The sequence below is a fragment of the Lissotriton helveticus genome, chromosome 8 (assembly GCF_964261635.1).
Source record: "Lissotriton helveticus chromosome 8, aLisHel1.1, whole genome shotgun sequence".
NCBI classification, from domain to species: Eukaryota; Metazoa; Chordata; class Amphibia; order Caudata; family Salamandridae; genus Lissotriton; species Lissotriton helveticus.
The window spans coordinates 1,697,322,703-1,697,337,340 of NC_136069.1; positions in this window are offsets into that span (position 1 = coordinate 1,697,322,703).

The following is a 14,638-nucleotide window of genomic DNA, read 5'->3' on the forward strand; positions in this document are numbered from 1 at the left end:
GGGCTGTCTCTGTGGCGCTCCTTTGCCCAGTTCCTCAGAGCTTGCTGCAGTGCGCGAGGGTCTGTGAACAGGTGGCAGTGGCCCTGCCTGTTAACTCTCAGTTTCGCTGGGTAGAGCATAGCATAGCATAGTCCAGCCCCTGCTCTCTGAGTTGTTTCTTATAGGGGGCAAAATGCTTACGGGCCTCTTGTACTCTGGCGGTAAAATCCGGGTATAGTGATATTTGTGAGCCCTCATATTTCAGCGACTTCTTCTCCCGGGCTAGCCGCAAGGCAGTGTCTCTGTCCCTGTAGTTGAGTAGTTTGGCTATTATAGGGCATGGTGGCATGCCCAGGCGCGGGCGCGGGGCCAGCGAGCGGTGCGCTCTCTCCACAATGAAGACTTGAGAGAAAGAGTCTTCCCCTAGCAGAGTCACCAGTAGCTTCTCAACAAAGCGTTCCATATTTCCCATCTGTGTTGTCTTGGGAAGGCCCGTAATTCGGAGGTTGCTTCGTCGTGAACGTGCTTCCAAGTCCTCGGTCTTGTCCAGTAGTGCCTGCATTGCATTTTCCACCTTTTTATGGTCAGTGCCCGGTTCTGTCTGCGATTATTCTACCTCCATAAGGCGTCTCTCGGACATATCGAGCCGCTCTGCGTGCTTGTCTATCCTCTCCGCCCAGGGCGGTCATGCTTGTCTGTAAACCTTTCTCCATAGCGAGCAAGATAGTTTTTATGTCCGAGGTGGCAGTAGCCGCATCCACGGATTGCAAGTTCGCAGGCTCTGTGTCCGTAGTTTCCTGTGACTTAGACCTCCGCTGGCTAAAAGTGAGCTCAGTCTGTGTTTTATCGCCCTTGCCCATCTCAGCGGATAGATCAGATCGATTAGTGTAGCAGGGAACGCTCCGGGTCCTACTATGCAGCTGGGCTCCTACTCGTGAATCAACCAAGGGCCCAGGCCAAATGCTCTCCCTGGCCTTGTGGCTCCCGCTGTCCTCGCCGCACTCCGCCACTTTCCAGCTGTTATGGTGGGCAGTAGTGCACTCTACAACCGCCCTAGGGACCCCTCAGTGGTTGAAATCACACCACCCCCGGCAGGCTCAGCAGCGCGGTACTTGGTTCTTGCACTGTTGTGGTCAGTCTCCGCCATTCATTGCAGCCGCCACTGCCCGCCTGGGCGCCGCAGGGAGAGGGGGCGGGGGAAGGGGGGATGTCCCCAGGCCGAATCCAGCCAGTCTCGCCAGCCGTAGATTTGCTGCCTCCGTCTCCGTCCACCACTGCTGCGGAACCGCCCCCTGCCTGTCGCAGCATCCAGATTAATGTGCAGGCCCAGAGCCCCTCACCACGGCCTCACTGTGGGGCCAGGCCTCCAGCCGTCTCAGCGTCTCCACCACCGCGCCTACGTCCAGAGGTCAATGTGGTCTCCACGGCTCTCGGGCAGCTACGTAGCTTCCAGTCTCCCCTCCACGCAGAATATATCTTTATGTGCACTCGCTTGACGGCGTTCGCGTCCGGCCTCACCCCATGCTCCTCCTCACCCACCGGAAGTCCAAGAATCTGGATATACTCCGGTCCTAAGGGAGTCGTTCCAGATGCCATTAAGAATAGGATTGAGAAGTGGAGCAAGAGCTTTATATTGCTTGGCCGGCCAGGGATCACAGGGTGATCCTGACTTACATTTCAAAAGCTCTGAAAGAGAGCGGTCCTCCGTAATCTCCTCGAAGTCTGAAAAAACTAAAGCTGGAACGTGGAGGACAGATGATTTATTCCCGATATCATGGCTATCAGTGTTGGAGAAAGACTCATATATAGACGATATTTTCTCCTCAAAGTAGTCGGAGAGTCGGGTGCAGAGAGATTGCGACACTGGGAGTTGGCAGTGAAGGGCCTGGGCGTCAGTGAAGGTTTTTACAGTGTTGAAAATCTCCCTAGAGGAGCCTTTTGCTTTATTAATTTTCTCGGCAAGATAGCACAGTTTGTGATTTATGATCTTTTCCTATAGTCCTTGAGGGCAGCTCTGTATTTGGATTTACTATCCTTAGAATAAGGTGTCTCCAGCGGCGTTCCAAAAGTTTACACAACGATTTACATTTACGTAGTTTATCCAAGTACCAGGGTGCTGCAGGGGCTGATCGGTAGGTTTTTATAGGCCGAGGGGGAGCGAGAGAATCAATAGCCGAGATGACCCAGGTATTTAGATTAGCTAAACGCGAATCCAAATCTAAGGCATCTGATGGAGCAGCGGAGGTAAGATGAGCTGCAATGCTATTCAGGGAGATTTTGCTCCAGTTTCCACCGACCACCTTGGCCAGTATCCTTGGTCTATCCTGTTGGTGCGTATAGATGGAAAAAGGAATAAGGTAATGATCAAACTAAACTACCGGGCTGGGCTCGCTGACCGTGATATCCACGAGATTGGAACAAATGAGGTCCAGCGTATGACCCGCCGTGTGAGTGGGAGAGGAGATCAGCTGATTTAGTCCACAGTCGGACAGAGTAGATATAAAGTTAATACTAGTTATGTCGAAACTGTCCTCCGCATGAAGGTTAAAATTCCCAAGCAAAGTAAAATTAGCATAATGGGAACTGGCCTGAAGCACAAAGTCCAGCAAAGAGGGCAGTTGAGATGTACTAGATTTTGGGGGACGATAAACTAGCAGGCCAGAGCACGCAAAATTGGGGTAAGATTTATGCAGAAGGGCAGGGCCTCAATAGATTCTATTTGGTTGTCAGGGAAGGATGAGATCGTCCATTGGGATCTATAAATGATGGCAACTCCTACTCCATGGTTCTTACTCTTCCGATTCCGATTTTATAAGGGCAATGCGCCCCATAAGTGAGAGGGGTAGTTTACACCATACCTCAACGTCATCCTCTAGTTTTCTTCAGGCTACATTGTAGTTTTCTCGTAGCAATGTCTCCGAATCCGTATGTATCCTTATTCCCAGGTACCGGACTGAGTCCCCGGACCACTGCAGAGGGAACTCCATTTCGAATTGCCTTTTTATCGGGATAAGCGGGAAGGCAACCGATTTCGACCAATTAACCTTCAAACCAGAGAGAGCACCTAAGTGCACAACCTCTCTCAGCATGGAGGACAGGTTGCGTTCCGGATCACGGACGTACAACAAGGTGCCATCCGCGTAAGTAGAGACAACTATCTTGTAAGATGGAAAACTGACTCCCTCATGCCCGTGGTATTCACGCAATGCGCAGGCCAGTGGTTCCGCCACCAGAGCATATAGCAGTGGAGAGAGGGGGCAGCCTTGTCTCGTTCCTCTGCCAATTTGGATAGGGTCAGTAACCAGGTCTCCCAAGCAGAGTCGCGCTGTTGGTTTATATTACAGGGCCCCTATCATTTGCAGGAACGGCTCACCCAAACCAAACCGCCGCAGCACCAAGGACAGGAATGGCCACTCAACAGAGTCAAATGCCTTTTCCATGTCTGGGAAGACAGAAATCGCCTTTGTGTCCTGTCGCACATGTTGCATGGTACCCAGGACCGTACGTATATTATACGTCAAGTTTCTGCTGGGGATGAATCCAGTCTGTTCCGGCGCAACCAGTTCATGTGCCAAGAGGGCAAGGCGGGTCGCCAACACCTTGGCGTATATATTTTGGTATCCACGTTCAGCAATGAGAGCGGTCTGTATGAGCTACACTCACTGGGCTCCTTCCCTGGTTTAAGTATAGTGACTATTAGGGCCTCTCTCCTCGAAGGCGGCATGGCTCCATCCACACAAATATCGTCAAATAGCTTAGGTAAGTGTGGGAGTAGCTTATCTTGGAAGGCTTTATAAAATGCAACTGTAAGCCCGTCAGCTCCCGGTGCGCTGCCAGAGCGCATGCTTGCTAATGCTTCAATTATTTCATCCCTTTCTATGGGAGCCATTAGGAATTCCCTAAGAGCATTTGTCAGCTGCCGTAGGTCGATGTGATCCAGGTCGTCATTCGCCTCTGCCGTGAGGTCACCGACTTTAGCGGAGTACAGATCAGAGTAGTATCTCCTAAATTCTTCCGCTATTTCTCCTTCCTCCGACACCCTACCTCCGTCCGCTGTTCGCAGGTCCGCGATCAGGGACTTTCCCCGAGTCCCTTTGATTAATCTGGCCAATAGGGAGCTCGGTCGTTCCCCCTCCCCGCACACACGCGCCGTGGCATATTTCCCCATTTGTTGTACCTCCCTATCTGCTTCTTCATGGTATTCGGAGAGCAGTGTTTTAATCTCCTCAGTTACCTTGTCACATGGGGTAGACCGTTGCTCAAGGGCAGCGAGCTGGTTTTCCAGCGTCCCTAATTGCTGTGGGATAGATTTTAGCATACTGGTGTTCTTAGACATAGCCACACCGGGAATAAATACCTTAAAGGCCTCCCATATCGTCAGGAAGTTGTCCACAGAGCCTATATTAGCTTCAAAAAAGTTGTCTATCTCCTCTGCCAGCTCCCCCCTAAACACTGGGTCCAGCAGCGAATAAGGTGGAAAGCGGCAGGTGAAAGGAGGTATAGATTTCCGAGGAGTTTCTAGCACCAGCAGCAGAGGTGAGTGATCGGACAACGTCCTAGGTAATACCATGCAGGAGCTTATTTGGGCAACAATGGAGGAGGAGGCCAACCAATAATCTATTCTAGTGTGGATGTTATGGAAAGCAGAGTAATGCGTGTATCCCCCTTGTTCCCGGTTCCTACTCCTCCATACGTCCTCCAATTCTAGTATGGTGAACGCCTGTTGTATCGCCAGTGCAGCCGCCGAGGAACTGCGCACTGGGCCTGTAGACCTATCTAGTGTGGGGTCTAACACCAAATTCAGATCTCCCCCCCACAGAATGCGCCGCTGGGTATGCGCGTGCTATCTTTACCACATTGTGAAAAAACTCTGGGGATTCGTAATTTGGACCATACACATTTATTACCACCAGATCCAGCCCCATCCCCGCACAGCAAAACAAAACGTATCGTCCCTCCGGATCAGCAGACAGAAGAGTCTGGGAGAGTTTCGATCTAGGGTTGATCCAGGTCAGCACTCCTCTGGAATGGGTTGTGAATCCCGCTGCTTCTATTTTTCTCGCCCATCCCCTACTAAGCAGCATTCTGCTCGTGAGTGGTAGGTGCGTCTCCTGTAGGAGAGCAAGATCTACATTATGTCGCTGTAAGTAGTTCAACACCTTTCTATGCTTCCGGTGGTCGTTAAGGCTAAGCACATTCCATGTGAGAGCTCGGATGGAAGTCGGGGGGGGGGCCCATCAGGCATAGCAGGTGCGGAGGTCATGTAAAGTGCGTGTATCAGCTGATCTTCCAGTAACGTAAGTGGGGTTGTGCAAAAACAAAAAAAACGCAGTAAACTCCCTAGCCCATCCCCAAACAGCGTCCAACCCACCCTCCCTCGATCCCAACTCTCATGGTTGACGACTCAACGGAGTCATTTGGGAGCATCATGCGCAGGGGCCGAGGTTGCCATGCCTCCATCAGACTATGTAGAAAACCGTACATCTTAGCAGCCTCTTATGGCTCCCGCCTAAGCTCCATAGCCTCACCAACTGACTATACAAAGGGCCATGAGTGGTCCGTAATCTTATCAACTATTTGAAATCATGTGGAAGTACACTCATCCCCATTTCCTTGGAGGATATGACACCCAGAAGGTGCCCACTTATAATATCACAGAGAGCACCACCAACGTTAACTTTATCTGCCCCGGCTGTACATGTGCCCTAATCAGTTACTTGTGTCCAGTCACTTAAGCATCCCCCCACCCCCGCGGTCCTGTACTTCAGGGTGGCATCGTCCGTAGACCCAGTCCAAAGCACAGCTGCCTCCAGAGGAGACCCCCTGTTCGCCTTACCACCTCTCCCGATCAGCTGCGGCATAGTCTCCACTCCTGCTCATCCAGATGGCTGTCCGCTTCGACCTCCGCGCGCTGCTCTGGGCTGTCTCTGTGGCGCTCCTTTGCCCAGTTCCTCAGAGCTTGCTGCAGTGCGCGAGGGTCTGTGAACAGGTGGCAGTGGCCCTGCCTGTTAACTCTCAGTTTCGCTGGGTAGAGCATAGCATAGCATAGTCCAGCCCCTGCTCTCTGAGTTGTTTCTTATAGGGGGCAAAATGCTTGTACTCTGGCGGTAAAATCCGGGTATAGTGATATTTGTGAGCCCTCATATTTCAGCGACTTCTTCTCCCGGGCTAGCCGCAAGGCAGGGTCTCTGTCCCTGTAGTTGAGTAGTTTGGCTATAATAGGGCATGGTGGCATGCCCAGGCGTGGGCGCGGGCCCAGCGAGCGGTGCGCTCTCTCCACAATGAAGACTTGAGAGAAAGAGTCTTCCCCTAGCAGAGTCACCAGTAGCTTCTCAACAAAGCGTTCCATATTTCCCATCTGTGTTGTCTTGGGAAGGCCCGTAATTCGGAGGTTGCTTCGTCGTGAACGTGCTTCCAAGTCCTCGGTCTTGTCCAGTAGTGCCTGCATTGCATTTTCCACCTTTTAATGGTCAGTGCCCAGTTCTGTCTGCGATTCTTCTACCTCCATAAGGCGTCTCTCGGACATATCGAGCCGCTCTGCGTGCTTGTCTATCCTCTCCGCCCAGGGCGGTCATGCTTGTCTGTAAACCTTTCTCCATAGCGAGCAAGATAGTTTTTATGTCCGAGGTGGCAGTAGCCACATCCACGGATTGCAAGTTCGCAGGCTCTGTGTCCGTAGTTTCCTGTGACTTGGACCTCCGCTGGCTAAAAGTGAGCTCAGTCTGCGTTTTATCGCCCTTGCCCATCTCAGCGGATAGATCAGATCGATTAGTGTAGCAGGGAACGCTCCGGGTCCTACTATGCAGCTGGGCTCCTACTCGTGAATCAACCAAGGGCCCAGGCCAAATGCTCTCCCTGGCCTTGTGGCTCCCGCTGTCCTCGCCGCCCTCCGCCACTTTCCAGCTGTTATGGTGGGCAGTAGTGCACTCTACAACCGCCCTAGGGACTCCTCAGTGGTTGAAATCACACCACCCCCGGCAGGCTCAGCAGCGCGGTACTTGGTTCTTGCACTGTTGTGGTCAGTCTCCGCCATTCATTGCAGCCGCCGCCTGGGCGCCGCGGGGAGAGGGGGCGGGGGAAGGGGGGGGATGTCCCCAGGCCGAATCCAGCCAGTCTCGCCAGCCGTAGATTTGCTGCCTCCGTCTCCGTCCACTACCGCTGCGGAACCGCCCCCTGCCTGTCGCAGCATCCAGATTAATGTGCAGGCCCAGAGCCCCTCACCACGGCCTCACTGTGGGGCCAGGCCTCCAGCCGTCTCAGCGTCTCCACCACCGCGCCTACGTCCAGTGGTCAATGCGGTCTCCACCGCTCTCGGGCAGCTACGTAGCTTCCAGTCTCTCCTCCACGCAGAATATATCTTTATGTGCACTCGCTTGACAGCGTTCGCGTCCGGCCTCACCCCATGCTCCTCCTCACCCACCGGCAGTCACCGACTGCACCCAGGGGCGCCTGCCAAGGCGGCGCCGGAACTCCGCTGTCCTGTGGGCCTTACTTGTAGGCCCCTATCCAGGCACACCCCACGCTGATCGATCAGCAAGGTCAATCACTATGTCACACAAGGCGATGGCCCGATATCTCTCCCAGCAGCTGGCCGGTACTCGTGTGTTGTGCCTTCACTCGGGGGGGGTCGCGCTATCATGCGCTCTTCACTCGTCGCGATGTCCGAGGTGCTCCGCGTCTTGGGGGCAGCACACCTGGGTCTAGGAAGTGCGCAGCAGCGCCTCACCTCAGGTCAAGTCGCCAACGCCGGCCCTACTCCGTGGCCGCACCTCGCTCCTTCGCCAGAGAGCCGCTCCGCCGTGACCCCCTATGGGTGGGGCCTATCAGCCGCATGCCGAAGCACGTCCGTCGGCCACTTGATGCACTGTGGACCGGGGCGCACGGCCCGGTCAGGCTTGTTTACTCTCCCAGGCGTTTATCCGATCTGCGCGGCTCCGGGCAATCCGTCATTGGTGACGCATCCGTTCATGAGAGCGGGGAGTCGATCCCTTTCAGTATGTGTCTCGGTTGGTGGAGGATATTGCAGGATATTAGGAGCCTCCCAACGGAGCCCTAGGCTTACGTGCCCATTTCGGTTGCTGGCAAGCTCCGCCCCCCTGAGCCAGCATACTTAGCAGACAGACAGTGCTTGGAATCCAGAGGACTGTTGGGGAACCTCTACAGTCGTCGTGTGCCTTCAGACCTATTGGGCTCTACACGCCACTCGGTGCAACTCTGGTGCAAAGCGCATAAGCGCCTTCAATGCTCTGATCTAATCACGCAAATGACACCATTGTGGGACTCACACAGGTTGGGTTCTTTACGCAGCAGTAAGGGGTTCCAGGCCTGGGACAACATAGGTATTTCAGTGGTAGGCGATCTGTGGAAGAAACGCAAGGTGGTGGACTTCTCTTTCCTGAAAACAGGAATCCACCCCTCTTGAAGATAGGTTGCTGACGGAACATATGTCGTGCAAAGCGACGTCCTTCACATATCGTAAGTTGGTTAACAACCTTCCAGACATGACTTCCAAACTGAGGCTGAATTGGTCTCGTGACATTGGTGAAATCGATGACTCGGAGTGGCAGGAGGCCCTTTCCTCCCCACGGGAGACGGCTATTCCCTCCACGCTTAAATTAGTCCAACTGAAAATATTGCATCGCACATACTACACCAGAACGGTCCTTTACAAGATAGGGAAGGCATCGCATATGTATTGTCTGCGTGGATGTGGGGAGGAGGGGACATTCTATCATACTATATAGGACTGTGGTCGGGTGGCACTGTACTGGACGGCTGTGATGCACACCATCTCCCAGACCCTAACTGTTTCCCTACTGCCCAACCCCTGGCGCTGTTTGTTGAATATGTGGGAAGCCACTGACTTAACGCATCGTCAACAGGATTGGGCCATGTTGGGTATGATGATGGCGACACGCAATATTGCTAGGCTGTGGGGCTCTGATGTGCTGCCTACGCTAAGGGACTGGTTCAGGGACATGGATGTAGCAATGGTGGCCGAAAAAGCGGTATTTGTCCACCGCGGTTGCCCTGGGAAGTGGGAGCGAATATGGGGTATATGGAATAAGTTCAGGGGTGAAATATGCGAGCCCCCGCGACTAGACGAGGATGAGGTCTCCTCAGATTGAGAGTTGTAATTACGTGCATGTACAATGTTTAATGGCTGCATCCAATCTACCTAAATTCCTACTGATTTGAAAATGCTATACTAGATGGACCTGACTGTAAATGTGATGTATATGTTTATGATGCTGAGATTGTATGTTTAATCGCCTTCCATGTTTAATTCAATAAAAACATGCTTAAAAAAAAAAAAGGGCAACAGTCATGTTGAAGGGGCGGTTAAAGTTATGAGGCAAAAAAGCAATTTACATTTCTGAAATAACACTCATGTACAAAAGCTGAAGACCTTGATCAATCAAACACTGCGAAGACTGAGGATAGACCCTGCCGCTCAACAAGAACTGAGACGACTCAAGGGCGACCGCAGGAAGTTGATTTGGCGACTTAAACAGGAAGCAGAAGAGACTCTGTGGGCCAAACTATTACATGATATTAAAACCGGCAACAGTGCACAGTATTGGTAAAAGATCAATCGTCTACCTAGCGAGCGGAGTGAGGGTATTGAATCTTATGCTACAGAAGAAGCCTGGACAATTTTTCATGGTTCACACTTTAATGAAACTCAAGAAACCAGGCAAGGGTCACACAATTCCATACATGACTCCAAAGTCCGGCTGCTACAATCCAATGAAATCCAGGCGTCGGAACAAGAAATATCAACTACGATTTTGCAGATCTGTAACAGAATTTCAAAGGGAAAACGAGAGGGCGTGCCAGGGCCAAATGGGACCTCCCCAATTTGTTTAAACAAGAGCCTGAATTCTGGGCTGCCATTCTCAAACCGTTGTTTGATAAGATCTTACTAACGTCATTAATCCCATCATCCTGGAGGGGGGCCATCATCTCCCCAATTTACAAAAAAGGAAATAGAAATGACCCGAGAAGCTCCCAGCTAGTATCCTTACTTGACAATGAGGCCAAATACTTTGCGGACCTTTTACTCCAGGAATTAACATCATGGGCAACAGAAGTTACTACAATTCCATACAATCAAACCGGCTTCTGCAAAAACACAGGACGACTACCAATATTCTAGCTCTATCCCCAATGATTGACGCCGCTCTCGCAGCTAAACAACCCCTATACCTGTGCTACATCGATTACAGCTCCGCATTCGACTGTGTTAACAGAAACCTTCTGTGGCAAAAACTAAAAAAGTTGAACATACTGCTCTTAAATCAACTAATCCTCCTACATAGTGACACGTGGGTGCAAGTTAAACTAGGTAATGGAGAATATCTATCGAGGAAGATTCCAACAAGCACAGGGGTTAAAAAAGGCTGAGTGCTAGCTCCAATACTTTTTAATCTATTTATGGGAGAGCTATCAACTCTGCTGAACGAAAGCAACTCGCACGCACCCGATCTAGGGGGTACCCAGCTGTCTAAGCTTTTCTATGCGGACGACCTGGTACTCATTAGCCGTACCCCTGTGGGCTTACAGCGGCTGTTGGACATGACGTCATGATATTCTGCAAAAAATATGCTTAGCATTAACCAAGAGAAAACCAAAGTCATGTGCATTAACACCCATAAAAAGAGAATAACATATATCTGGTTCTTGGCATCAAGGAAGCTGGACATCGTTTGTGAACACAGATATTTGGGGGTTATTATAGACGACAAGGGCAATTTCAAGCCACAATGCGATACCATAAAAAAGAGAGGTCTAATGACTGCGATAGGTTTAAGAAACTTAAAAAACAAGATCATTGGTCCAAGCCTCCTTCCTCTTATTAAGGTGAGCCAAGCAAAACTAATTCCAGCCATTACTTATGGCAGTGAAGCTATGAGAGGGAGGGACGCTGCTACAGTTGATGGCACCATAGCAAGAGCACTGCGCACGATCTTTGGCTTGCAAAGTTACACATCTCCCACACAGATGAGACTTGAATTCGGGCTCCCAAGAGAAGAGCTGGCATGCAAAGGATCATATAGAAAAAGCTGGCACAAAATAAGCATAGGAGAACCGAAAACGCTAAATGCTCTCCTGTAGAAGGAGCTACAAACCCAAGAAACTTGCCCAGCAAGGCTTTATTTGGAGGCCGCCATCAACCAGCTGCGACTACGACAGCTTTGGGAAGTCCCAGGGGCCCCGGCAGGCTTAAAAAAAGTAGTAAACAAGACTGTCAGGAAAGAGTCACAAGGTTTAAATGTTATCAGTTGTCCTCCTGGTGGGGGAGGCAGCGTTGGGCCAATGATAAGGAAATACCTCTATTGGAATCAATTGACAGGGGCAGGGGATGGAAAGGTGAGGTTGCGCATTGGTACAATACATTTGTGGGGGCTAAAGACAATCTAGGAGCTGAAACCATCAAGCTATGGGATAACTTTCCAGACCTTAATGCCGGGGAGGTACTGAAGGTTTGGACAGACTCTTTTACACTCTCCCAAAAAATTATAAAACCATCCAATCTCAGAAGAAACCACCTATTCACATTATATAGGGTCTATTGGACTCCAGCGAAACTATCTAAGTTGTCAGCAGAAGTATACTTCTGTCCGAGATGTAAGTCTCCAGCTGTGGATGACAGACATATGTTTGTCGATTGCCCGGCCATTATGAGCTACTGGAGTGAGGTGTGTGAATTCTTAGAAGAAGTGGTATCATCCCCAATTGCTCTCAGCCCTAGATTGATTCTTTTTGGTCTCCCCCAAGATTATAATATTCGAAACCGTACTTTACAGTTCATTTTCTATGTTATTGTTATTGCTAGGAGAGAGATCTGTAGGGAGTGGAAGTCTGTAAACCCCCCCAGATTTGTAGACTGTCTAAGAAACATCATGGCGGTTGGTCGTTTAGATATGTTGTGTGGTGGAGAAAGCGCCTATAAGATCTGGTGTGCCCTGAATGCATGGACTGAGCGATAACATCCCTGATAGCCAGAAACCGGTCCTAGGATGCTTGATTCCGGTCCAGGAAAGACATTGCTTGGCAGTTCGGGCTGGACTGTTCCCATGAGGCACAGGGTCGAGGCTGATTTGCATATGGCCATGTCTGAACTGGGGTGGCGTGGAGTGCAAAAAAATGATGGATTTAGGCCCAGATCTCTGTACTGGGGTGAATGTATGACATTGTTCTCCATTCTGTCCATCAATTTAGTTTTGCATTTTGTCCACCCGAGTGGGATGGGTATGCTCAGACGTGAGTCCCATGCTCTCCACACCACTGGAGTCAAGCTATCCTGGCTGAAGATGGCTGATAGCCAGAAACCGGTCCTAGGATGCTTGACTCCGGTCCAGGAAAAACATTGCTTGGCAGTTCGGGCTGGACTGTTCCCATGAGGCAGAGGGTCAAGGCTGATTTGCATATGGCCATGTCTGAACTGGGGTGGTGTGGAGTGCAAAAAAACGATGGATTTAGGCCCAGATCTCTGTACTGGGGTGAATGTATGACATTGTTCTGCATTCTGTCCATCAATTTAGTTTTGCATATATAAAAAGCTGGCACAAAATGAGCAGGGGTGAACCAAAAACGCTAAATGCTGTCCTGTGGAAGGAGCTACAAACCAAAGAAAATTGCCCTGCAAGGCTTTATTTGGAGGCCGGCATCAACCAGCTGGGACTACGAATGCTTTGGGAAGTCCCTGGGACCCCGGCAGGCTTAAAAAAAGTAGTGAACAAGGCTGTCAGGAAAGAATCACTCTGGCAGAATAAAGCGTCCCTGGGAGAGCGTGCACATGGCTGGCTTACGGTACTATCCTACACTAAACCCTTGCCCCAAGGATACCTCCAGACTGGCTTCTCAAAAAACACTAAAGAGACATTTTTGAAATTGCGCCTAGGGCTGCTGCTTCGGCAAATCATCTACCCCCTTGGCTACGGGCTCAGACACAAGCAAAGTGTTGTCTTTGTGGTGAAGGTGAAGAAAACATAGGGCATCTGATAACTATTTGTAGGGAACTACGACAAGAACGATGGGCCCTCCTGAAACCATTCTTCAACAGAAAACGGATATGGTCCTGCAGGCAAGCGGTGCTGGCATGCTTTTGTGGTGACGACATCGAACTGAGCTTCCGGATGGTAAAATTCCTAGCAGCCGCCGAAGCTGGCCTCAAAAAACAAAAAGAACTTCAAGGAGATAGGAGTATGGATGCAGACGAGAACATACCTTCATGACCCACACAGAGAAAAGCTCCTGAATGCCCCAGCAAAGAAACAGTACAGCGTTCGCAATTGTCTCGATTGCTCAGTGGTGGTGGAGGTCTTCGGGGGGCGGATCAGCCTCAGGGTCCAGGTGGTGATTTCTGGTGAGGAGTCGGGAGGAGGGGGCACCCAGGCCCACGGGGAGGTTTGGCCACAGCCTGCGCACAGCACCTAGGAGGGATGCCTGATTCTGGGGCCCCGGGCGCGGGAGTGCCCTCCTCCCGGGTATTCAACCATTACGGAGCGGCGGTGACAGCAGCGACAGTGGGAGGCCTCCCTCGGGCCTGTGCTTCCAGCTGGGGACCGGAGGCTGGATCGGGCCATGTGGGGGGCTCGGAAGGCCTCAAACTCACTCACTGGTCTCTCCTTGACCCCCTCCCTACCCCTCCTGAGACCTTCGGTGGAGGCAGTGAGTAGACCCTGTGGTGCTCCCGCCTGGGTGGTTTCGTGGGCCTGTGTGGAGGTTGGCCTGGCCTAATGTGTGGCCCAGAGGGATGCCCCGCGACAGGCCGTTGATAGAAGTGGGGCCCGGAGGGGCAGCACAGCCACATGGTGGAAACGTCGGATCTTTGTGGACCTTTTCCGCTGTGTGGACCCTGGGCACAGACGCTAGCCGGTGGACCTGAATTGATGGAAGTCCCCTGATTTGACTGTGGAGACAGGGTTCTTGATCCGTGGCCATACCGGGTCATGCCGGGGGTAGTGCGAGCAAACTGCTCTGCGCCCACATTTTCATCCCAGGGGAGCAGACACCGGAGGTTGAGCGGGCAGTGTGGGGCCCTGGGGACGGCTTCACCAGTGGGGCCACGCCGCTTTGGTGCTTTGCAACATCGGCGGGCAGGCTTCCCAGGTCTATGCTGCTGGCGGTGGGGCCCTCGCAGACTAAGGCCTATACTGGTGGATTGCGGGCCCCAGATCGGGGGTGCCTTCTGTCCATTGTGGTTAGATTGTGAGCCTGACCGGCTTGCTGTGTTCCTACCTGTGCTGAGGGGGTACTTGGGTCGGTGCCTAGCATAGATAGGCTTGGGCCCACGAGGAGCCCGTTGCGGACCACCATGATGAGAGATAAGGGCGGCGGTGGAGCCGCAAAACATGGGCCCATCAACAATTTTACCGGCCAGGGAGCGACGGGGGGAGCCGCTGGGATCCCCCAGGAGATTGTACCGGACAATGCGGCTCTGATGGCTGCAATCACCCAATCCAGAGACATGCTAGATGCCAAAATTGGTGCGGTGGGCTCGAATGTTATGTTATTACGGCAGGACCTACGGAATGCAGTGGCCCGCATCCCGGAGGTGGAGACTCGCATATCAGGGGTAGAAGTTGACGTTACAGTCCTAAAGCAGAAGGTAGCAAGCATGGAAAACACCCAGAAGGGCTTGGTGCTTTGG